The 24,634-nt window shown below is 45.4% G+C and overlaps 1 long non-coding RNA gene across 1 annotated transcript; it reads right to left on the reverse strand.

The window, feature by feature from the left end:
• Nucleotides 1-14,466: 14,466 nt before the first annotated feature.
• On the reverse strand, nucleotides 14,467-20,669 carry LOC139057308 (uncharacterized). The gene is made up of 3 exons (XR_011512684.1): nucleotides 20,578-20,669; nucleotides 18,696-18,765; nucleotides 14,467-15,021 (listed from the first exon to the last, which is right to left on the reverse strand). It is a non-coding gene; the product is annotated as an uncharacterized lncRNA (long non-coding RNA).
• Between the last annotated feature and the right edge of the window lie 3,965 nt (nucleotides 20,670-24,634).

The following is a 24,634-nucleotide window of genomic DNA, read 5'->3' on the forward strand; positions in this document are numbered from 1 at the left end:
TTGCTTCAGATTCAATCTAAGCCGGGACTCGAGTTCTTTTTTCGCGTGACTTAAAACACTGGCCCTTTCAAGTGCTTTCAATTTAATTGTTTGCTTACAAACCTCCCATTTATGTGCCCAACTATCTAAGTTTTGTGTTGTTGTTTTATCTATAGCCTTGAGAGAGAGAGAGAGAGAAAACATTTATTTATCATCAGTTTGGGCGACTTCCTCGCAGGGTGGAGAAACTGATCACAAAACTCGTCGTCTTTCAGCAAGTTTGCATTAAATTTCCAAAGATCCCAGGAAAATTCCTTGCTATTTGTTTTTTCCTTTCCAACACGGAAAGAAACCAAACAATGATCACTAAATGCAACAGGTATGACTCGATAATCTCGACACGACTGAATTAGTTCAGCCGACACGTACACTCTGTCAAGTCTAGCATGGCTCGCACCTTGAAAGTGGGTAAAGGTGACCGCTTTTCCACCGCAAAGACATTCACCCACGTCTTCTAGATTAAATTCCGCAATCAAGTCTTTCAAAACAGCAGTACTTGCATCGTTGTGTTTCCCACTGGTTCTGTCACGTTCCGTACAGACACAATTGAAATCTCCCGCCAGGATTAGTCTACGCTCGCATTTCACGTACGTCTCCATTTCTTCAAAAAAAAGCTTTCGCTCTTGAGCCTGAGTTGGTGCATAAAGACAAATTACTCGCCAATTTTCTGTTGACAGGGAAAAGTCAGATACAATGAAACGGCCTGACTCACAGGTATTCACCGACTGCACTACAGCACCAAGACTCTGCCGAATTAACAAAATGCACCCCGAAGACCTCCCCACCGCATGGGCAACACACACGTTATAGCGTCTCGTGAAAGGACGCACCATACGCTCTGTCTGATCCTCTCTCTCCACTTTGGTCTCCTGAATGGCTACAATATCAAAATCATGCTCCGTTACGAGGCGGTAAAGTTGGTTTTGCCGCCTCTTGGCACTAAGCCCTCGGACGTTAAGTGTTGCAATATTTATAGACCTCTCTAAGGACTCCATATTGGCGAGTGACACCAGACCGAGCCTACGGCGCTCCCCTCACAGACCTTGCCTTGTAGCAACACACAGTCCAGTCGACGCTCAGGGCGTCGACTTGCCGCCGCCGCGTGTAAGCGACGCCGACCGCTGATGGCTGGTGGCCACCCGAGGCTTTTTGGTTCCAGGCTCGGTCCCACGCCTCTCCGTTGCTCGTAGCCGGGTGTCTTGAGAAGCCGTGCTTGCCTTGCTGAGTCGGCGCTTCGTAGGTGTTGCCTCGGCGTCCATTGCAGCCTCATCCGTCGAATCACTGTCTTCGAGCGTCGCAACGACCTCGCTTACTGCAGTCTTGAGTTCAGCTATTTTCTTACCACTCCCGGTCGCACTTAGTGGCAGCTGCTTTCCTAAAGAGTGGGTTTCAGAAGGGTGCTCTGCCGAACCTTCTTCGTACTTTCCTGTCGAAGCGTCTTCCAGAGTGGCGTCTGCTGCCCGAGCGTCTGCAGCTCCGTTTTCTTGCAAACCTGCTGAGCTGGTGGACGCCGCCACTGCGGCTGCGTCGCTGATAGACGCCACCATCCCAGCCACGCTCTCCGCTTCCTCCATAGAGAAAGAAAAAGACTAAGAGCGGACACTCCGAGAAATCTGGCCTCAGGAACTACGTCACGGCTACGTAACAAACTAATGCTCTCATCAAACGCCAGGGGACGCAGGCGCAAAAAAAGAAAATGTTGTAATGAATTCTGCTCAACCGCTTTACAAAATAATAATTGTACACCAAAATTTGGCGTGTTTCTGATACATAAAAACAGAATTTATCGAAGACGCCTTCCGTGCTTTTTGTTCATCATTCGCACTGCCATCAACACCAATCACCATTCGTCCATCGAGAAGAAATCAACGACACCAGCGGCGTGCCAGCGGGAACGTCTCGTGAACGTCGGCTGCGGCGGTGTTCTTGTGTGTGAGAAAGGTGAGTCACATTTTTAAGCGAAGCTTGGAGTAATTGACTTGTGAGCGCGAGGAGCTAGGTTCGCTAAAAAAAGCAGTTTGCGGCTCTATATGAGGCGGCTAGACGCGAACAATGCGAAAAGCATGCCCCCTCAAGAAACGCGTAGCAAGAGGGCTGTACAAGCTGTACTTCCTTGCTATCCCCACCGAGAACGGCATAATCTTTGTTGGTTGCGTTCCGTGAAAATAATCAAACGACGCGAAGCTGTCATCAACTTGCACCGGTTCACGGCTGTGCACTGCACTGCGACTCGCAGCTTGTCAGACGCCATCGAGACGCTACGTCTCGGTTTGCGAGGGTAATGCCTGTTTCACATGCTGCGACTGCAACGACGAAAATCGGTGCTGTCGCACGCGTCGCAATGCGATTTTTAGAGGGCTCATTTCACATGATTGCGATTTCAACAATGCGACTGGTGCGACGCCCAGGGTTGCTTACTGCCTGGTTTCGTGACACACGGTGCATAATTCTTTTATTTTAGTGAATAAAACGTTTACACTATAATATTATTGACTTCTCTTGATTAGAAGCAAATAATATGGACGTTTACTAATTTAAGAACATTAGCTAAGATTTGTCTTGGGGTGCGCGACGGCGGTTTTGTTAGTTCAGTGCGACATCGCGCACGTAAACAGCTGTTCGCAGGTGGTTCAGCCAGCGATTCTTTATTCCATGGTTCAGCGTTGTGTGTTGTCTTATCTACATTCTATGACCGTTTCGTTCTGCCTGCGCTACAACAATCTACAATATGACCTATCGACAAGTTCATATAGCTACCCTCACCGTATATGCAGTGTTCGGAATTCGGCTGCCACGAAGTTGTGTCAGCCCAGCAAGATCCTCGCGCTACCCGTGCTCGGCGTCAGCTTCTGGAGAAACGATGCGTGTATATTGCCCGTCATTGCGCATATGTGGTGCCTGCTCCTAGCCATATTCTTACGCCAAACGCAACAAGAAGCACCAACCCGAACGCCCGCGTGTGCCCCTGAACGAAGCCTCAAACGATCAGTGTGATTACGACGTGGAATGAAAACGGTGTTGTGAAATTCAACCTTAGCGCTAGCCTGGTTCGTCCATCGCCGTGCTTGCGCTGCGAATGCATATATGGGAGCCCTCTCTAAATATTTCTAAAGGCGCAAAAGCCGATGCATCAAATGTTTCGAGCAGTTACCGTCGCTTTTGTAGAAACCTGTACAGCCGCCCTGATTTTTAATAATATAGTGCGAGCGTCGACTGAACTGCTGGTGAGCGCCTTATAACGGCGATAAGCGTGCAACAAGAGCGTGCAACAAGGCGAGTGCAACAAGGCAACAAGGCTCGTGCGCGAACTCTCGCCTTGTTGCACGCTTATCGCCGTTATAAGGCGCTCACCAGCAGTTCAGTCGACGCTCGCGCTATATTATTAAAAATCAGGGCGGCTGTACGTTGTAATATAGCATTCTAAAAGACATGCTTCTCGTCCACTTTGTTGTCCCGTGTCTCGCGCTGGTAGTATACTCGGAACTTCTAACAAGAAGACCATATCAATACGCGCTATTCATAATGCAGGATCGTAGGCCCACGGCAGGCGCACTTGCCGTAGAATTTTTCAGCTTTCTGGTCAGCCTCGCACGCCTCTCACGGTTAGCCTATTTTGTGGAAATAAATATTATTATTATATTATTAATGTTATTAGATATTATAGTTTCTTCTCTGTAATTTATAACAATCATCCAGATTTCTTAAGCTAGTCGTGCATTTAACCTGTATTAGGTCAACATTGTTATGACATGCTTACGGGAGTCATTTCAAACTAGATTGCTCAGCCAGAGAAAGTACAAATGCAAGCTTCAATATTTATTCCAATTTCGTATTCCTAAACAGATTATATTGGCAGAATTTTATGCCTGCTTGCATTTCCTGCAATTCAATGTTCAGAGCTGGAAAAACTGATTCCTTTTCTTGCTGTCGAAAGGCTGCTTCAATGTCGATAGCATGCTATAATTATTCATTTCGAAAGTGTTAAGCAATGACTATATGTCTAAGCTTATCAATGCGTTTTTGTTCCACGAACGCAATAAAGTTTTCTCTCTCCCTCTCATTGACAGCCATGGAATGAAACCGTTCACTTTCATAAGTATCAGGATGCAAACATTCTGGAGATTGTCCTGAGCATTTGTCTGCATCCTATAGTGTGCATGTTTGTATTAAGTTCTCGTGTTACAATCGCAGTGATCTCCACATATTGTTATATTGCAACAAACTAATTTATTTCACTTTGTTTTCAAATCTACCATGTGGCCATGCAGTAACGACTGCATTAATAAGCAAAAAAGAAAACTGCAGATTCAGTGTACGTGTTGGAATCTATGTGAAGTGAAGTTTCTGTCAAGTGGTCAATTAAATGCTGTTAAAGTAACTGCGATATATACAATTTGTCTTATTTTCAACAATCCAACATGTCATCTTTTGCAAGGTTTGCTTATGCACCGCATAGGTCACAACCTTAATGTCATGTAATCTTTATGCATTACACTGTTCACAAACCATACCGAAACGCAAATGGCAGTTAATGTAGATGCACGCTGCGAGACATCAATGCAGTGACATTTGTTGAGCAAGGAATGGTGCGAGGTGTATGCAGATGAATGAATGACGTGCTTATGTACTTAGTTATATACCTTGCAGGCTGCAAGGTTGGAGTATTATGCAAGGGGGAATAAAAAAGTTGTTACAAAAGGAAGAAGGGCACAACATTAAGAAAAAAACCAGCAAAAAAAGCAGTACCAATACATTACACCAACTAGCCCAACGTATTTTACTGGCACAACATTATACAATACTTAACAAACAATAACAGAAAACGTTACTGCCCATGCACCCTGTACAGACGGTAAACATGCGAAGCTGAAATGTGCAGCCCCAGTGTTTATCACTGGGTTAATTCCAATGGTTTATTCAAGTCTTTCTATATTATTGGTTATGTCTGTGTTTCTTAATGAGGTTATGCACATGTTTGGCTTGGGTTTATCACAGTGTTTATTTGGAATGCCGCACATTGCACTTTGCAAGATCACCATCTTCGAAAGTGCGATGAGCAGCGGTTCATTGTGTTAATCCAGCTGGTCCATCGAAGTCTTTCTGAATTATGTTACGCATTTGTGTTTTGTAATGCGTTAATCATAATGTTTATGACTCAGTTCTGCACTGTAGTTACCAAGTGACACACCGGGGCTGCACATTTCATTTAATTAAATACAGGGACACATTTTCGAACCTATTTGGAAGTCTGAGAGAGACTGCTGCACACGTGCTCTGCTGCTAGAGAGAAACGACATCACTATAGGTCTAGCCAATGGCCCACCACACCTTTGCTGTGAGATAATAATGACATCATGATCTTGTCTTAACCCCATCCCCCTCTGTGTCCCTTCCCTGCAATAATACGCAGATAAATGTATGTTTGAAATGCATAAGCATTTCTATGTCTACCCAACAAGAAATGTCTCCGTCCATCATGCAAGACGAATGCAATGGCTCACACCCCCTTAAACAATGGCTCATACCCCTACACTAGGGTTTTTGGGATCGTACCATGAGTGTTTTACATAGGCATATACAGCTTCACTGTAAAAAGAATGAACACCTTTCTGCTAGAGACCGAGACAATCATGAGGTGTATTAACAAATGAAAGTTTATTGAACATGCCGAGTAAATGCTGTTTGACAAGCAATAAATCGAATTTACACAAAAAGCAGAAGCAAGATCTGATGTGTATCAATACAGATCCCAACAGGAAACGCATCCATCTCTGAAAGTGTAACAGCGGCCATGCTGACACAAGATTCTTCCAGTGTATTTGCATCTACAGCATCCATATTTTCTCTAGGCAGCCGATCTCCACAGAATGCTAGCTTCTTCCTCTACAATGCACTCTCCACATCTGAGCGTGCATTGTAGAGGAAGAAGCTAGCATTCTGTGCAGATCGGCTGCCTAGAGAAGTTACGGAAGCTGTAGATCTAAAAATGCTGGGTTAATCTTGTCTGCACAGCCTCTGTTAGAAATGGATGCATTTCCTGTCAGGAAACGCACCTGAATTTTTGCTTCTCCTTTTTGTGTATGTTCAGTCTATTGCTTGTCAGCGAGCATTTACTCGGTGTGTACATTAAACTTTTGGTTGTTAAATCATATCGGTTTTCTTGTTTGTCCTATGTGTTCTCTGGTGCCATTTGCAGCCAGGCTATTCGTTTTTTTTTAGACTGCAACAAGTCACTTTAATGGCCCTCATGATACCTTACAAAATTTTTAATTTGGCCAATGTAGCAAGAATGTACAGTGTGAAGCAGTAAGAACAGGGTATGCTAACTTCTGATTAAAAGGTTTGTGAAAATGCAGTGATCTATAAAGGTTACCACGAAGTAGTAATGCAATAAAACCTGATAAAGACTAGCCTCGTGAATTCATTAACTATATTGCAACAGAAATGTGATGGACAGGAACGAAATGAACACACAGAGCGCTTCGTTCTTGTCTGTTGTCTATCTGTTGCACTTTAGTTAATAATGAATACACACAAACTCATCTAGTTTTCAGTTATTATGTCGGGCTTATAAGCCTGCTTGTGTCCTGGAATATCTGCATGGCTACGTATCCTGTAATTTAATTTCTGGTCATGTGCTTGCAAGTCGCGTGTCAATCACCTGATTTTCCTGACAATCTTGTGTGGTGTGCAGGCACAGACAGTTTCTGGTGAATCCATGCAGGGTGTTGTGCAGGGTGTAATCTGCACTACAAGTGCTGCTTTGATTGCTTTCAGTTCAGCTTTTCTAGGTATAGGATGACCTGGAATGGTACTCACTTATATGGGGTTTAGTTTATGTAGTGTCGTACTTCTGTTACACTGCTATTGCCAGATCAGTGTACTATATGTGCCTTATGTTTGCTTGCATCTTCATGATTAACAACCTCCTCTGTGTGTTTTGCAGTTGCATATAGTCTTCTGGCCTAATTGTTTGCCCCCATATTCCACGGTATGGGCCTGTTGTGTTTCAAGTTCAGGTACTCCCGACATTGTGTTTCTGAAGGGAGAGGTAGTCGTCTTTGCATCTCATATGCTAGCTGGCATAGTATCTTGGGACGAGGTTCTGAGCTCTTGAGACAAAGAATTTGTGCTGCAGGCTGCAACTCTACTCCGTCTAGGTGCTTGTTCGTTACTTTCTCATAGAGGTCTTCAAGCATGGTACAGCTGGAAAGACCTGTTATTACTACCCGATGCCTGTATTCGATGAGTTGTCTTTTTGTGTGCTGCTGGTAATTCATACCGTACGATACCTTGGACACAAGCACAGCATCTGCGATTTTCTATAGTATCCACTCGTCCACCCCCATAATTTCGAGATTATTCTTTTCACCAGATGTGGAAGTTGCGTCCAGGCACTGCATAATTGTTTCACCCACGTGCTGGCTCTGCCGTCATGGGCTTACACGAGCTGAGGATTTGTGGATGTTGACTTGCGGGCATATTTGTCCAGCTATATGGATCACAATGTGCAATCTGCAATGTGCAATCTGGTGTAGTTCTTGATTCTAGTCTTTCTTTTTTTTTCGGACGTTAATATGAGCTGACTTATCAGAAAGCGAGAGGCCAGACTGGCCAAGAAAGTCTGCAGTGTTGTCGAGGGCTTGTTGCATCATTCTTGATTTCTGTATAAGATAGCTTTCCCATAGACTGTAATACACCATAGGCTGTAGTGTTTCATGTAGTATGCCCGTGTTGTTGGTGTGTGTGGGCCAAATGTACCTCCAACTCTCACCTGGAATTTTCAGTCTTTCAGAAAGTTACTGTTTAAATGCTCTACCAGAAATGTTTTTGCTCATCGTTCCTCCTATTAGCGCAGCATGAGGCAGTACTGCTGTTAAAAGCCTCTTCACTCTCTTCATTTTTTCATAAGCAGTATTACATAATGTCCTGCAATAAAGTTTCTGCTGCTTATGGCCCACTCATATCTGCCAGAAGGGACAACTCTTGAAAAAGGTTTTGTTTGTGCTATGTGTGCGACGTAGTATGAGCATTCATGCCTTGACATTTATACATCTGTAGAACCAGCTTCCTGACAGAGTACTTGCTATACCTGATCATGCTTATTTGTGCAGTGCTGTTGAACAATACATATTGATGCAATGAATATTTACACACTCAAATTATCATGAAAGATGGTTGTTTTACAATTCTGCCCTTTGCTTTCTATTGGCATTAGATTTTGCATAGGCATGCCCCCCTATGCAATAGTATTTTGAAGTGTAAGGGTTCAATAAAAGGTGATGAACTAAATCTAAGTGCAAGAGCTTTTTTCTCACCTATGACTCCCATCGAAATGCGACTTCCATGGCTGGCAAATCAACCCCTCGCCTTGTGTTAGCAGCAGAATGCTATAGCCACAGTGGCAGGTGAACAAATTGAAGAACAATATTTCTGTCTATAATTTTTTTTCTTGCCTGTATGTAAGTAAAGTTTGGAATAAGTTTGTCATTGCAAAAAAGCCCTGTTTGTGGTCTTTTATTGAATAAACCACATATTGTGTATAGTTGAAATGCAGAAATTTGTTCTAAAATCCTCGGGTGATATGTTCTTGCAAGTAGCATGGTAATTCATTACTTATAAGGATAGTAATCGCAGCGGATATCGTTATATGGGTTTACACACTAATATATGTGATCGCAAACTTATTAGAAACTTGCTAGAAACATGTAAGGCATGAATGTTTCTGCACACTTGATCAGCTGTGAACGTGCAAGAACTGCTTGTACTGGCTGACTTCACTGCACAGTTTTGATTTAATTTTCTTCAGCGTGTCGTTTTATACTGTTTTCTCCCCACAAGAACAGGCCGTTTGCCTGCTTTTCGCATTGTTGCACGAGTTCTACATAATTGTGCAGGAGGGTACGTTGTCACTGTGCCACTATAGCAAGCTATTTACTTAATCTACTAGCTGTACAGTTAATTACCTTGCAGAGCAAGTGTTCATACAGATGCATTAAGGATACAAAGTCCGCAACATAGTCAATGTTTATTGGTTTCTGTGCAAGAAAAAAAAATTTCTCCAGAGAAGAGGTGCAACTTAACGTGCATGTAATATTTTATTCAATCCACCGATTCAATGCTATCATAGCAAATTCATTACGATAGCCTACGCTTTTGCTCTGTCAAATTTAATAAGAGGCAAGATAAGCTTTCAAGATGCATCAGGAAATTCGTGCTTGAAAACAGACAAGAAAATGCGACTGAACGGTACCGCGTTCAGCGCAACGTTGAAACTTCGGGTACTTTGCTGTATTGTCATTTGCCCTTGCCGAGGTTGAAATAATTCAAGCTGTTCCGTAAGCGCGATTTTTGCATGCTACTCAACAAAACATTGTAGCGACCTCGTCGTCTGCTGGGGATCGCACACCTCCTAGCACTGACAACTCGCAAAGGCGTACGAAGCAAACGTGAAAATGCACTTCATTTGCTGTGCAGAGTGTCAACAAACGCATAGAAATCGGAGAATGCAATCTGCGGTACAAGTTTTTTATTGTCCCTTCGCGTACGTACCGAATTCGACGATCCACGTCTCCGCGCATGTCGATCGAGACGCCATTTTCCAAAACAAACCAGCGAAATAGCTCCTTTGGCAGCTCTCCGCGCAATTTCGACGGAAAATCGCAGCGATCGGTGCGACGGTGCGACTGTGCGACCAACCGGTTGGTCGCAGCCGAAAATCGGGGGGTCGGCACTGCGACTGCGATTTTCATCGCAAACGACGGAAATCGCACTTCCGGTGCGACGAAAATCGCATCATGTGAAACAGGCTTAAACCGTTCTTGCCCAGCGCTGTTTGCGATAACCGCGGTGTCGGCGTTCCATTGAAATAGTTCGTGTTGGCGGATTAAAAATGATCTGCTGGACAACGCTTAAGGTCAATATCATGAATTGCACATTTCAGGAAAATTCCGGTTTCGAGAAAATTGAATTCCTAAACCGCGTTTGAATGATCGCGTCATGGTTGACGGTCTTTTCGTTGACCCGTTCTAGAGGCTGACGAACGCTGGAAAGAACATAAAAGACTCCACGCTGATTCAGACCGAAAAACGGCGTTCCGGGGACGGGCGCTACCTAAATAAAGAAAGCAGGACGTTAGGCACGCTGTAGCCAAGTTTTGCTTGCTCGTTTCCCTTAGAGAGTAAGGGCTCCTGAATATTTTAACGATATTGCTTGCAAACAATGGCATGTGACATAAACAGCGAGCATAGCTTATTGCGTTTGGTACTTTAGCGAGGTGTGTATCTACGGCGCACGGACGGACGCTGGTGTATGCGTCCGCGCGGATTTTTTATACAGAAAAGTAACGGTGGGGAAAAGTCACCAATGACTACTGCATGTACTTATTGCGGCGGCCGTGTTGGGAAGTACTGCGCCTTCTAGTAACTTTCGGTTCCGTACCATTTTTTCTTGGCGGAAATCGTTGCACAACGTATTGTCGCGTAGGCGTGGCGTGGCGCGGCGCGCATTTGAACAAAGGCCTCGTATTTGGACGTTTCGAATGTATCTTCATCACGCTTATGTGAACTGCTATTTTGCCTACCAATATACTCCTTAAACGGAGTACGTACAGAGGTGTCTAAAACTTCACAGGCCGCGATGCCCTCCATGGGATTAAATAGGATGGCGGCCTGGAAACTTTTGAACACCCCTGTACGGGGTATTAACATTTATCAGTTCAGTTCAGTTCAGTTTATTTTCCTTAAAGACCCCCGATTTCAGGGGTATTACATAAGGGGTGGGTACAAGATTCGAATTAAGACTAGTTCAAGTAACGTTCAAGTACGCATATGTATACACTTACATAGTATACATATTCAAGTATATTCACACATGTATTTACATATATCAAAGCCTATATATGTAGACCAACATACACGTATGTAAATACAAACAACAAATATAAGGAAAAATCATGTACAATGTGGTTGGAGATGGTCAGTGACATGTAAAAATATGGATGGGCAGATTATGTCGACAATGGCGGCGGGGAGGCCGTTCCAGTCTGCCGCCATGCGAACAAAAAACGAGGCTAAAAATGTTGATGTTCGTGAGCGTGGTCGTGCAACTTGCAGCGAGTGGCTCGTCCGGTATGATATGCGCGCCGCGGGCGTGATATATGGTGCTTGATGAAGGATAGGACTGTAAAAGAATTTGTGGTAAAGACAGAGGGAAGCGATGCGCCGACGTAAGACGAGGTCCGGAAGCCCAGATAGTGATTTCAGTGACGTAACGCTTACGTCATATGAGTACGACGAATGGATGAATCGAGCAGCGCGGTTTTGTACCGCTTCAAGAGCGTCGATGAGATATGCTTGATGCGGATTCCAGACTGCTGAGGCGTATTCTAGTTTCGGTCGTACAAGTGATGTGTAGGCAAGTAATTTTACGTGATTTGGGGCTTTCCGCAAATGGCGTTTTAGGAAACCTAATGTTTTGTTAGAAGCTGAAATGATGGTATGCACATGCGTACGCCAGTTGAGGTCGTTTGATACAGTGACACCGAGGTATTTAAAAGTGTCGGTTGATTGAAGAGAGAAATTGTTAATTGTGTACGCAAACGTCCGAGGGTTATGACTGCGGGTAAATGACATGCTTTTGCATTTGTTAACGTTTAGTGTCATTAACCAAGTGGTACACCATTCTGAAATTTTAGTAAGGTCATTTTGTAGGGTTATCTGATCCGAAGTGTTAAGTACGGCGCGGTAGATAACACAGTCATCTGCGAACATGCGCATATTACAGGATACATGCAAAGGTAAGTCGTTGATATAGATTAAGAATAGGAGGGGGCCAAGAACCGATCCCTGGGGGACGCCTGACGTTACTGGAACCGGTGTGGATAGGTGGTTATTTATAACAACGTACTGCGATCGATTAGTAAGAAATTCTGCAATCCATGTTAAAATAGTAGGATGTAAATTTAGCTGGGAGAGTTTCGCAAGTAATCGTTTATGAGGCACTTTATCAAACGCTTTAGCATAATCAAGAAAGATCGCGTCAGTCTGTATGTTACTATCCAGGTTAGTGTGGATGTCGTGTAGAAAAACTGCAAGCTGTGTTTCGCATGACAAGCCCTTGCGGAAGCCATGTTGTGAAGGATGGAAAAAGTGATTACTGTCAAGGAAATTTATTATGTGGGAGTAGATCACATGCTCCATGATTTTACAGGGGACGCTTGTTAGAGAGATAGGGCGGTAATTTAGTGGGGAATTTCTGCTACTTGACTTGAAAACAGGAACGACCTTCCCTGTCCTCCAGTCGTCTGGAATGATTCCTGTAGAAAGTGACTGTGAAAAAATTAGGGTGAGATAAAGTGAGACGTTGTGTTTGGTGTTTTTCAAGATTTTGGTATTAATTTCGTCCATTCCAGCAGAAGATGACAATTTAATATTTTCTATTATGGATGAAATTCCATTTTCACAAAAGTTTATCGCTGGCATGTCACAATGAAAGTCAAGCGAAGGTAAACATGGGGGGGCGGTCCCTTCATCAGAAAATACAGTACTGAACGTGGTGTTGAACAAGTTCGCACAGTCCACGTCCGTAATCCTTTCATTCAGGTCACTGGTGAGTACGATTTCTCGCGGTTCTTCGTCTTTCAGTGTTTTCCAAAACTGTTTGGGATTAGATTTTAGTAGCTTGGGCAATTCTAAGTGGTAAAAAGAGTGCTTTGCTTGATGTAGAGTAGAAAGGTAGTTTTTATCTGCCTCATAATATTTCTCCCATGCTTTTGGTTGATCTCTAATCTTTGCAACCCGGAATAGACGTTTCTTTTTATTTTCAAGCCTTTTTAATGTTTTCGTAAACCATGGTTTGTGACGACTGGCTCTGAAACTTACTTTAGGTACAAATTTATCGGTTAATTCCTTCAGCTTTTCTTTAAAACGTGTCCAGTTGGCGTCAACATTATGGTGGTGGAACGTTGTCTCAAATGTGGGAAAAAATGTGCAAAGGCCCTCATTTATCGCTACATAATCGCCTTTGTCATACAACTGTATCGTTTTCTTGTACATTTCGCACTTTGTTGGTCGAAAAGAAAAGCCAGCATGAATTACCTTGTGGTCACTTATTTCCTTGAGATAATGGATGTACGAAAGACTTTCGGGGTTGTTGGTTAATATTAGATCTAAGATATTGGATGTATCCTGTGAAACACGTGTTGCTTCAGAAACCAGCTGGGTCATGTTAAAATTGAGGCAGATATCGAGGAAGTTCCTGGCCTCAGTTAGTCCTGTCGAAGAACACAGATTGTCAGTGTGCCAGTCTATTTGCGGGAAGTTAAAATCGCCAAATAGTAGTATGTGTGCATTTGGGTGAGCAGCAGTAAGCTGACACATGGTTTGGTTAAGCTGGCTGCAAAATTCGGAAGTAGTGTGGGGAGGTCTGTAACAAACGCCTAGTAGTACGGTGTGTGGGCGTGATTGGATAGCCACCCATAATATTTCCAACTGTGACCGAACATTGATTACTGCACAAGACAATCGTTCGTGGAATGCAATCAGTACACCACCACCGCGCGTAGATGCTCGGTCATTGCGGTGCACACGAAAGTTTGGTAGGTCCGATAGCACTTCAGTATCGCTCACGTCGTCAGTGAGCCACGTCTCGGTAAGTATTAGTAGATTACTGCTAGAGGACAATACAATGCTAGATATACGTTCACGTTTTTGAAGAAAACTGCGGATGTTAGTGTAAATTGCAGAAAGTGAAAGATCATCGCTAGAGACAGCATATGCTCGGTTCTTTTCTTTCTTTTTTTGGTGCTTCGTCTGCTATGATAATTCTTTGATGCTGTTAGTACTGTCGTCAAAGACGTAACGCTTTTGGTTCATATACAGAGTTTTGAAACGTATGGAAAATGGTTTGTTCTTGCTTTTCGCAAAAGCAATTAGTTGTTTACGGGCATTTTGGACTGGGCGCGAGAAATCCTCACCGATGCCATAACTTGTCCCTTTAAGCATCCGGCCTTTTGACAATATTGCAGCTTTGGTCTTGTGTAACGCAAGCTTTACTATTATGGGCCGGCAGCGACCGGCTGAGGGACGGCCAAGGCGATGCGCGCGCTCTATATCCCTTGGTTCCAAGGTTAGCTGTAAATTATCCCGGCAAAGGTTTGCGACCAACTGCTCTGTCTCTGCGAATGTTTCCGAGGAGGAGGGGTCGGGAATGCCGTAGAAGATTAGGTTATTTCGCCTCGAACGGTTCTCGGCGTCATCCATACGGGCTTCCAGCTCCGAAATTCGAGAGGCAGTGCGCTCTGTGCCGATGCGCATGATTTCAATTTCTTTCCGCAGTGGTACCAATGCCTGATAGTGATTTTCGAGATCTGTTAGTCGTTCGTTCAATTTCCCTATTGTTTTGTCCGTATTGCCGAGTTGAGCTTTCAGGCCTTGTATTTCAGCAAGTACCTGCGCTTGGCTGTTAGTCAGATTACGCAATTCCGCGAGAAGGGCTTCATTAGAAGGGCCAGGGTTAGATTCAATATCTCCAGCTTGGAGTAGTAGCGAGTGCATTACATCAACACATTCAGCAATAATAGCAATACAGCACCGTGGGCTCGGCAGCTGTACCAGGCAATAATTACTCGTTTTTTTTTGCAAACATAACGTAAGGTTCACCAACCTGCATAGCGAAAGTCAACTGATTAGTGGTCTGTGCACTGGCACAGTCACCAAGCCCACAGGATTGCGCCGAAGGTGCTTGTTCCTTTATAGCTGGTAGACTTGTTGCTGTCGACGATGATGCGGCAGCCCAATCTCGGGAGAGTTCCGCTGTCCAGCGTGCCCCATGCGGCTTGGGTAGGAACTGCAGCCTGCCGACAGGTAGAAGCCGGGCAGCAGGTCCGTAGCTTCCAGGATCGATGAGTCCGCATTCCGATGTTGTTTGCGATGCTGCATGCGCAAGCGCAGGCAGCAGCAGGCGCACAACGCAGTAAACCATCTGCATAGCGAAAGTCAACTGATTAGTGGTCTGTGCACTGGCACAGTCACCAAGCCCACCGGGTTATACGGGTCAGAGGTCAGGATGTGTCGGTGGTTTTATATTGGTCATCGGTTCGCTATTCTTTCAAAGCGGTTTCCTGGTACAGTTATGACCTGTACATATGTTTTTGGTAATTAATGAAGCGTGCACTTATTGATATTTTCAGACCGTGCTGATGCCATGCCGTCCGGCGGTCCAAGCTACGGCAGCTACTGCTGTGTGTCGTGGTGCTTTGACAACGGCAGAACCCAGAAGAAGCCTATCTTGACTTGGAATAAAAACATTGCGGAAACTCTGTCTCTTTGATACATATGAGCGCTTGTACCAAAACACAGAAGACAAGCGCGATGGATAAAGCCGTAGTGAATTATGATTACCTCTATCTCCATCTGTTACAACTTAATCGAAATAAAAATGGCGTCACTACCTCAATTCACACCAAATATTGAACTAGACAAAAGAGTGAATCGCTAAATCAAAGCGACAAATAAAAGCGTTGCCGTTTGGGTGACGAAAAGTGGTCTGAAATGACAAGCTTCCGCGACAGCCCAACGTCGGTTACGAGGGGTAATCCAAATTTCGCGCCAGCGGAACCGAAACAGGAAGTGCAGGCCAGTTGCTCTCATCAACCGCCAGGCGCGCTAGGTTCGATTGGGCCGCTGGGGGTGTATGGGAGTGGCCGCTCTTAACTTTTTTCTTTCTCTATGCTTCCTCCTCGTCCATGAGCATCTCGCTCCGGTCTGCTTCACCACCTACGCTTGCAACTCTGGCGTACGAGCGAGTACAATTAGCTTGCTCGTGCCCGAACGCTCGGCAAGCAGCACACCTGGGCACTCGGCATTCACGTCGTATGTGTCCAGTGTTGCGACAACGAAGGCATAACGGGGCGCGTCCAGGCACAACCACTAGCGCAGTGCCGCTACCAAGACGCATCTGATGTGGGATGCGGTCTGGTGTGACACCATCACGCAGCACAAGACGCACTAGACGCGTCGTTGACTCAGCGCCCTCAAAGTCCTCGGCTTTCCACCGATCACTGATGACTTCCTTTATCTCGCCATACTCTCGGAAGGCTCGTCGAATGGTCTCAGAGGTGACGTTGAACGCGACCCAATGTAGCTTAATCCTGAGTTCTTGCCTCGCTGGATCAATGACGAGGCATGACCGGTTCTTGACCAGTAGTGGTCCGGCGTCTAGCAGCGTCTCCTTTGCCTCATCTGTCTTCATGTTCAGCAGCCACACGCGCGACATTTGGTATGCACCAATTCCACCTACTTGCTGAATCACTCCAGCATCCTTCAAGGGCTTCCGGAAGTCGTCGATTCTATAAGGCCGTCCAGTGACGTCGCAGTGCAATACAACTGCGCGCCTTTGTCCTTCACCTGTTGGTAACGGAGGCAAGATGACACGGTAATCCTTGGGCAACGCAGAACACGGGGTACCACGGCCAACGTCGGCCGCTTTCACAGCTCTCGAGGAGCCCTCCATTCTGCGTCCGTACTGCACGGCGTCCAGAAGCAGAATGACTCAGCCACGAGTTGGATGCTTCAAAGCGGTACAAAAGCGTCTCTAGTGAATGCGGTGTTGCCTTAGAAACAGCGCGTTTCTAAGGCTCAGGCGTGCGTCGCTTGCTCAGGCGCACATTTCGTTGCCGCGCCGAACGCGGCGCTGCTCGACGCTCACCGCGTCCGATGCGGGGCGTGTAGTCGCTGCGCCGCAGCCCACTGTCTTACACCCCTTGGCGGGTGGACGGGAACGCTGTCGCGTTCCACTCTTGAAGGCGAAGCTTAAGCGTCCTCCAAATTTTTTGCTGCGCTTTCTTAAGCACTCTTTCTGCGACTGACACGAACACTTGGCTGGGTAACAAGCACCGCGGGCAAGAAGTACGCGGAACGTTTGGGAGCACTGCAATCACGGCGCTCAAGCGGGCATGTCACGTGATGCATGTTTTTTTTTTTTCGCGGCATCTGCAGTAAGCGGGAAGAAACTAATACTTAATGGGTAGAAAGTTAGAAACTGATTAATCGGACGTATTGCAAACCATTCTGCAACTTTCTAATTGAATTTTTTTGCTTAGATTCGTTACTGTACAAGTTGGTTATTTATCTTCACTAACCATGCAATTAAGCAGAATGGAAAAAATACTGTGACTTACTACATACAATATAGTCAGCAGCATGCATGTGGTCGCGTCGTCTTAGAGTACATCAGCATATTTTTAAACTCTGGCTCTTGTTAGCTGGGACACCCTGTATATTCTTTGTCGAGAGCCTAGTTCGCTGTTTAGTTAGGACGAACTATGACTTTTTTTTTCTAATGTTCGTTTTTAGATCGCTAATCACACTTGAATAAAACTTATCAACTTTTCAAACAAATATGGCTGGCGAACGCAACCTAAACTTGCGCATAAAACTGCATTCATACATACTAACTTTGCCAGAAATAAGAGCTCGGGTGCCTTATTTAACTTTGTAATCAGGAGCTCCGTCGTAGTCGGTGCCAACGCCCTAAAAATTTCGTATTGCTGATGAACTGAATCAATAATGCAGGAGCGAGCTTTTCAGTACACGCAGCAGAATATCAAATCGGTTACCACGTGCAGTTCTCTCTCCCATGTGCCGTACTCCCTCGTCTGTTCGCAGAAAGCATGGAGTCGTGATCACTATATTAATATGCAATTTCGTATGCACATGATAATTAATCAAACTTTGTGTGACCAGAAACCCCGAGCGTATAAATAAAACAGCTATAGGTTCTGCAACAATATTTCGAGAGCACTTGATATCCCGTAAACGTTATGTTTTCGGGAATCAGCTGTGCTCTACGTGATGTGAATTTTACTTCGCATTTCTGTGTTCGTCATACTGTCTTATATTTCCAAGTTTCAAACAGCATTCGCCAGATCACTGACTAGTGCTCTTGTTGCTTCTACGATCAAAACATTCGATGCCTATTGCATATCGACGGACGACGATCTTCAAGAGACGTGCGTGAGGCCAATAGACCTCACCAGACGAAGTGTACAGGAAACAATTAGAGGAGCATTCGGAGTTCCGCAGAGCTTTCAGCGGAAGCCTCGCGGTCTTCGGCCAGTAAGAAAACTGTAATTTACGACAGTTATCAATAATTGTGTTATGCAAACAGTCGTCTTCGATGCTACTAAGAAAGTGCAGTGGGCAAACATCGCGGATTATCAGAATTTGTGAAGAAAAGTTTTGTATTGGTTTGGCCTTAAACAGAATCCTTCGAGTGATACGAAACTGCCCTCAACATTGCATGTGCAAGTATCGGAACACAGTGCACGGGATACATGATGATGAATAATCAGCGGCTCACCAAAGCATGCAAGTAAAGCACAGAAGCGAAATAAATCACTAAAGCGTTAATAAAGTGATTTCCAATGCTTTCCGAATATATAGGCATTTTGCGTACTTCGCATTGCAGTAAAAGGGCCCTTGCAGCTTTGTCGCGTCCACTTAGTACGACGCCTCTTCACTAAACCGCTTTCACGCGCTCTCAGTTTTTATCGGTATTCTCTCATTTAATGTAGAGGACAGCTGAACTGCCACATGTGCACACTATTTCATCTGTTGTGCGAGAAGAAAGTAATGAGAGACTCCTCCAAAAATTACCATCGTTAGGCCCTGCCCAAGGCACCGATAAGGGACAACCTTCGCCTGGACGTCGCCGCAATGTTCCGCCCTGCGTATGTACGAGTTCGACACCTTCATAATGATTCCTTGAAAGAGATCGGCATATTCAAAGTAGTTTGCAAAACTTGGATGGCAATGACGCTAGACTATACATAAGAGCGATAATAGCGTGACTCGAGAACACGTTTGCAAATGCGGACGCAAGAACAGCCACGTACCTCAAGGCTGGTCTTTATTTCTACACTGAGAGCGGCTAGGCATTCAGATCGTCGATTGGCACCGAGTTATTCGGGGCTGTGTACTCTTTCAAAGAACACCACTGCTACTATTGAAGGCAGAAAATATTCTTCAAATTGAAGGTTATGCAATCTAGACGAAATAAAACACCCACTTTCGCAGTTCACCACCACAACTCCTGCGAACCTGTTACCTTTACAACTCGTAAAATCCCACGGCAGAGGTGGGAGGTGAGGGTAGGGGCAAGAAGAGGGGAAGAAGGCACCCATTTTGATTGAGTTTGCCCTGAGTTGACGTCATTTAATTGATAGACAGGCACTTGAGTAACGAGGATTTAACCTTAGACACAGCACGCTGAGCAGCAGCGAACTCGGAACAGCAAATAGTCAGTCAACAAAGTGTCTCTAGATCACAGCGACTTCTTCAGCAACCTGGCTGTTGCCAATTTCACCTCCTTCAAGAACCTGTTTGTATAAGCTTGCTCGAAGCAAGTAGCCCTCGCATCTTTCCTCGCATCATTCTACCTTCAGAAGACTCACAACGGTAAGTATACGGAGAGAGAGAGAGAAAATAATGCAGAGAAAGGCAGGGAGGTTACCCAGAGGTAGTTCCGGTTGGCTACCCTACGCAGGGGGAAGGGTTAAGGGGGTTAAAAAGAGAAACAGAGTGGAAGGGGGAGATAGAAAGAAAGGAAGACAAGCACGAACAAAGCGCGTACACTACACAGCGGTAGGGGGCGGCATTCTTAGAGTCTGTCGTGAAGCCCCGTGGACCACAAGAACCTTAATAGCGCGAGTAAGGCCTTCAACGCGGATGTTCTTTCGGAGCATTGGCCCAAAGCTTTGAGTTCTGAAAGTGGACGATTGTCCAACTCGTCCAGTACTCTGCACATCATTTGTCTCTCAGCACTGTACCGCGGGCAGACACAGATAATGTGTATACGATAATATAATGATAAGTATACGGAGACCGACGTGCGATATACTATGGCAAACAAAAACGATTTTTCGTAATACTTGACACATGTTTCGTAAAACGGGCCCAAATGCGTAAACTTTACGAAAATTTTGGGAGAGTTGGCAGGTATGCGATTAAAGTATCCATTAAAAAAGGAGAAAAAAGAAAACGATATTCCAAGTTATTCCACGGTCTTTTCTACAATGAGAGAACCGACCCCTTAGGGCGAAAAAAGAACACTTTCTCGCTGTTTCACACAATAAACGTTTCTTCCTCCTCCTCAAAATCTTGAAAATTGAGTTACCGTTGCCACAAAGGCGTAGATCCTGTAAACATATCCCGCATGCTCCTACAATTGCAGCGCCACAATAAATTGCATTTTCGCATCTCTCTTTCCCCACTTTTTTTCTTCCTTACTCAGCGTTATCTGCGCCATACCGCGACGGTCTAACAGAAGTGAATGTAAATGAAACCGGCCTCCTGCGCACTCTGCGACCGAAGGCAAAAACTGAACGCGGGAGCGGAACTCGAGCGATCGCTTGGGAGAACGCAAACATCATAAAAGGCGTGAACCAGGCAGCACCCCCGACTCACTCGACGAGAAGAGCACTGAAGGGCGCATCCGAGATGGGAATATAATTGGCACCATGCCTTGTTGGGGACCCACCTTCCTCTGCGGCCGTCGCGTGCTCTTCGATCCGGGACCGGCACGAACGACGCAGCTGCTGCCGCAGTGTGTGACAAGCACGCCGAGCGCACAATCATCTCGCCGGCAAAGGAAGAGAAGCGACGCGTGTGCCAATACGCAGCACGGACGCGGTGCGGCAGCTGCCGCATTGATGAGCTTTGGTGAACATCGACGCCCTCCCGTTGGGCGCCAGAATCTCGCGTTGTTCGCTGCCTTCGGCGGACGTTTGTAATTCGGTAAAATGCAGGTGTACATTTTGCGTTGTCCCCCTTTCCGTCCTCTAAGACTATACGTGAACGACACGTGTTCTATGTGTCTACATTTTGGGTGTTACCTTTCACCGCAAGGTGTGCGGTTTGCGCGAGCTGGTGTATGGGCATACAATGTAAAACGTAACTGTGTAGTATGTATACTCGGTGTCCCAGCTAACTTTAGCGGGAGTTAAAAAATATGCGAATGCCACGTAGCAGGACAAAACCAAGGTAACGTTCTTTGACGTCGCTTGGAGATGCTGAAATCATTTCTCCCGTCCCACCTAATTAGATAATTAGTCTTAATTAATTAATTGACTTCTAAAATATTGTAATTAGATGAAAAGTGTCAATGAGAAAATTGTAGAGCGACATGAAAAACTCCCGATACATCTTTCTGTTGCTCAATACGTGCAACATAACCTTTTCCGAGCGTGAAAGAAGCCCATAAATGCACGCAAAATTACCGGGCGACTGGCCGCTCGAGGCACTTTGCGCGTATTCGCGGGCTTTTTTCACGCTCGGTGAAATGCATTTATGTAGCACGTATTGAACAACAGAAAGCTGTACCGGGAGTTTTTCATGCCGCTCTACAATTTTCTCACTGACACTTTTCTTCCAATTATAATATTTGAGAAGTTGATTAATTATTAAGACGAATTATTATTAAGACGAATAATTATTAAGACGAAACAGTCCCTGGGGAAGAAGAAGAAGAAGTGTATCTGTTCGGTCGCTGTTTTTGTGCGGTGCTCTGAGTTTTCTGGTTTTTGGACATTTACGGCTACCATTGACGACGATTGACCAACACGACGTCGGGCGAAGGTTCAACGAGCCAGGCGCCTTACAGGTACGACATTTCTTTTTTGAGAACCTGGCTATTACCCTGCCGCTACGGTGGTCGGAAGCCGAGAACATCGTCACGAGCCTCATGCTCGTCCAAACGTAACAAGCCATATGAATGATGCTACGGGCCGTAATGAAAAGCCTGGGGCCTTGCAAGCGTCACAAAGCTTCATAAAGCCGGCACGTTTGGTTCTCCACAACTCGGAATCAACTTCAGGGAATTCAGGAATAATGGCTGACGGTGAATTCGAGAGCAAGAAGCCTCGCCTAGAAGACAAGTACGATGACAGAACATCGAATTATGAGTTAAGTGATGAAGAAGACATGGGTGAAGAGGCACCATTTACTTTGGTCACATACAAGAAAAAGCGAGCCGAAGGCATTCCGGTTGTCTTTCGCCCAAGTGAAGGTACTACCTTTTGGCAAGTAAATCCAAACCGAGTGTCTGCCGAAATAGTTTCCGCTGCCAAAGAAAAAGTGCAGTCTTTCAGGACGAACAGAGATGGAAGTTTCAGCGTCAGCGTTGCTTCCTTAGCGTCGGCGAAACGCCTTTTGATGCTCTCAAGTGGTGTAGGCGGCCTGGAAGTCAAGCCCTTCATCCCAGAGTCATACACGCGAAACGTTGGCAAAGTAAAGCATGCGCCTCTGCAGTATACAGACGAACAACTCCTAGACTTCTTGAAAGACGCAGGAGTTATATCGGCACGCAGACAAATAAGGTATTCCCGCCAAGAAGATGGAGCAGTACAGTCACATCCGCTTCACACGGTAATTTTGACTTTCAGAGACGATCGCCCTATTCCAGGAAGAATTTACTTGGGTTTCACCAGTCACCCTGTCGAGGAATACCTGGGACCAGCACTTCGCTGCTATAATTGCCAGAGATTTGGGCACATGGCGAAAACCTGCCGTAGCACACGTCGGTGCAAAATCTGCTCAGAGGATCATGACCACAAGGAGTGCAAGTCAGTTCTTCAACCAAAATGTGCAAACTGTGCGGGGAACCATGCCGCCTCCTTCTCAGGCTGTCCTCAGAAAAAAGCAGCGGCACGAATGCGTCGACATGAGCTCATCCATGGAAGACAACCGCGACGCAATGAACCCGCCCCAAACCTTGAGATTGTTCATCCAGTGCCAGATCACCCACCTCAGCGGGCACCGGAACCACCACAGCCAAGAGCACCAACAAGCTATTCCTCCTCTAGAGAACAACCAACAGGGCAATCAAGAGACCAATCAAGAGGATCACAGTCAAGTTCCCAGTCTTATGCATCAGTGCTACGGAAACCCAGACGACAACAGGCAGAAAGTAATACACAAGAAAGCTCCAGTACTCGCACACATTCCTCTCAGCGACCTTACTCATCTACTGCAGAAGTAACACCAGCTAATAGCGAGCATACCACAGCATCGGTGACACAACTGATTTTGCCAATGCTTTTCGCAGCTCTTAAGGCAATCCTATCTGCTCTGCCGGAAGCAAACAACCTACCAGAAGTGAAAGCCTTGTTACCTCTAGAAGCACTATTGTGTCAACAATCCGGGCCCAAACTGCGGCAGGCACTACATGAATAACCACTACAAAAATGTCTCCATATTTCAGTGGAATGCCAACAGTCTTCGAAGGAAGTGTGCTGACTTTCGTAAACTACTTGTGCAATACAACTTCCCAATACTTTGTATTCAAGAGGCGGGAATCAATGACGACTTTCGCCTCTCAAATTATGTGATATACAAGACTTCTCGTCAAGGTGCTGTGAGCAGAGTGCTCCTGTGCGTCAGAAAGGACCTACCATCTTATCAAATTCAGTCCAGTGATTCAGACTTCCCGGAATTCATCGCATGTAAAGTATCCTTTGGCAAGCTCTGTATAACAGTGATTAATCTATATCTACAACCTTCAAACCGCATTTCAGTAGAAGCGCTAGTGGATATCTTCAAGATAGCTCATTCTAATGTATTTATATGTGGCGACTTCAATGCACACAACATCATCTGGGGCAGTGATCATTGCGATGCACGGGGTAACGTTATAGAGTGCGCCATAGATAAATGCAACTTGACTGTTTTAAACGATGGGTCGCCAACATTCCTTCGTGGATATAATTACTCAAGCTGCATAGATGTTACCCTGTGTTCACATGATCTAGTGAATGGTGTGGGATGGACAGCAGATATGGAAACGCGCGGAAGTGATCATTTTCCCATCCTTGTTAACCACCCTAGCATGTACTGTGATATCAGGCGTTACAGCAGACTAACCAACTGGCAAGCTTTTCGGTACCGCCTAACGGATCAAATTAATCAACATGCAACAGTGGAAAAACTTACAGAATTTTTGCAGGACAATATGAACATATGCACAAGGAAGGTCCCAATTCCAAAAGATTATGCTGCAGTTGACGGAGAATATGAACACCTAAGAGCCATCCGACGCCGATCCGAAAGAGCTTACCGACGGAGCGGAAGTTTAGAAGCATACAGAAATGCTCAGAAAATACACAATGTAATGCGCAGACGAATGGAAAATCTAGGCAAACGGCGCTGGCGCGACTTCTGCGGCACGCTGTCTCCTCACACGGCTGTCCCACGAATTTTTCTAGTAATTCGTTCTTTAAGCGGACCTGTAACACGGAGCTTCCCATTTCGTGCTCTCGCTGTAGCACGGGACACGTGTGAAATAATAGTTGCAGATGAATTTTGTGAGCTTATTTCCAGACCTGCTTCTCATCGCAATGTGCAGAGTTTGACATTTCAGTAGTGTTGGCTAAGCGCAAAATTACTGCTTGCTACTGGGCCCAACATCCTCAATTAGATCATACTTTCACATTAAGCGAGCTTCAATGTGCAATTGCATCATGTCGCCAAAAGTCCGCTGCTGGGCCGGACGGCATTACGTACAATATGCTAAGAAACCTCGGACCGACAGGTACAAATGC

This window comes from Dermacentor albipictus, chromosome 3 (genome assembly GCF_038994185.2).
Source record: "Dermacentor albipictus isolate Rhodes 1998 colony chromosome 3, USDA_Dalb.pri_finalv2, whole genome shotgun sequence".
In the NCBI taxonomy this organism is placed as follows: Eukaryota; Metazoa; Arthropoda; class Arachnida; order Ixodida; family Ixodidae; genus Dermacentor; species Dermacentor albipictus.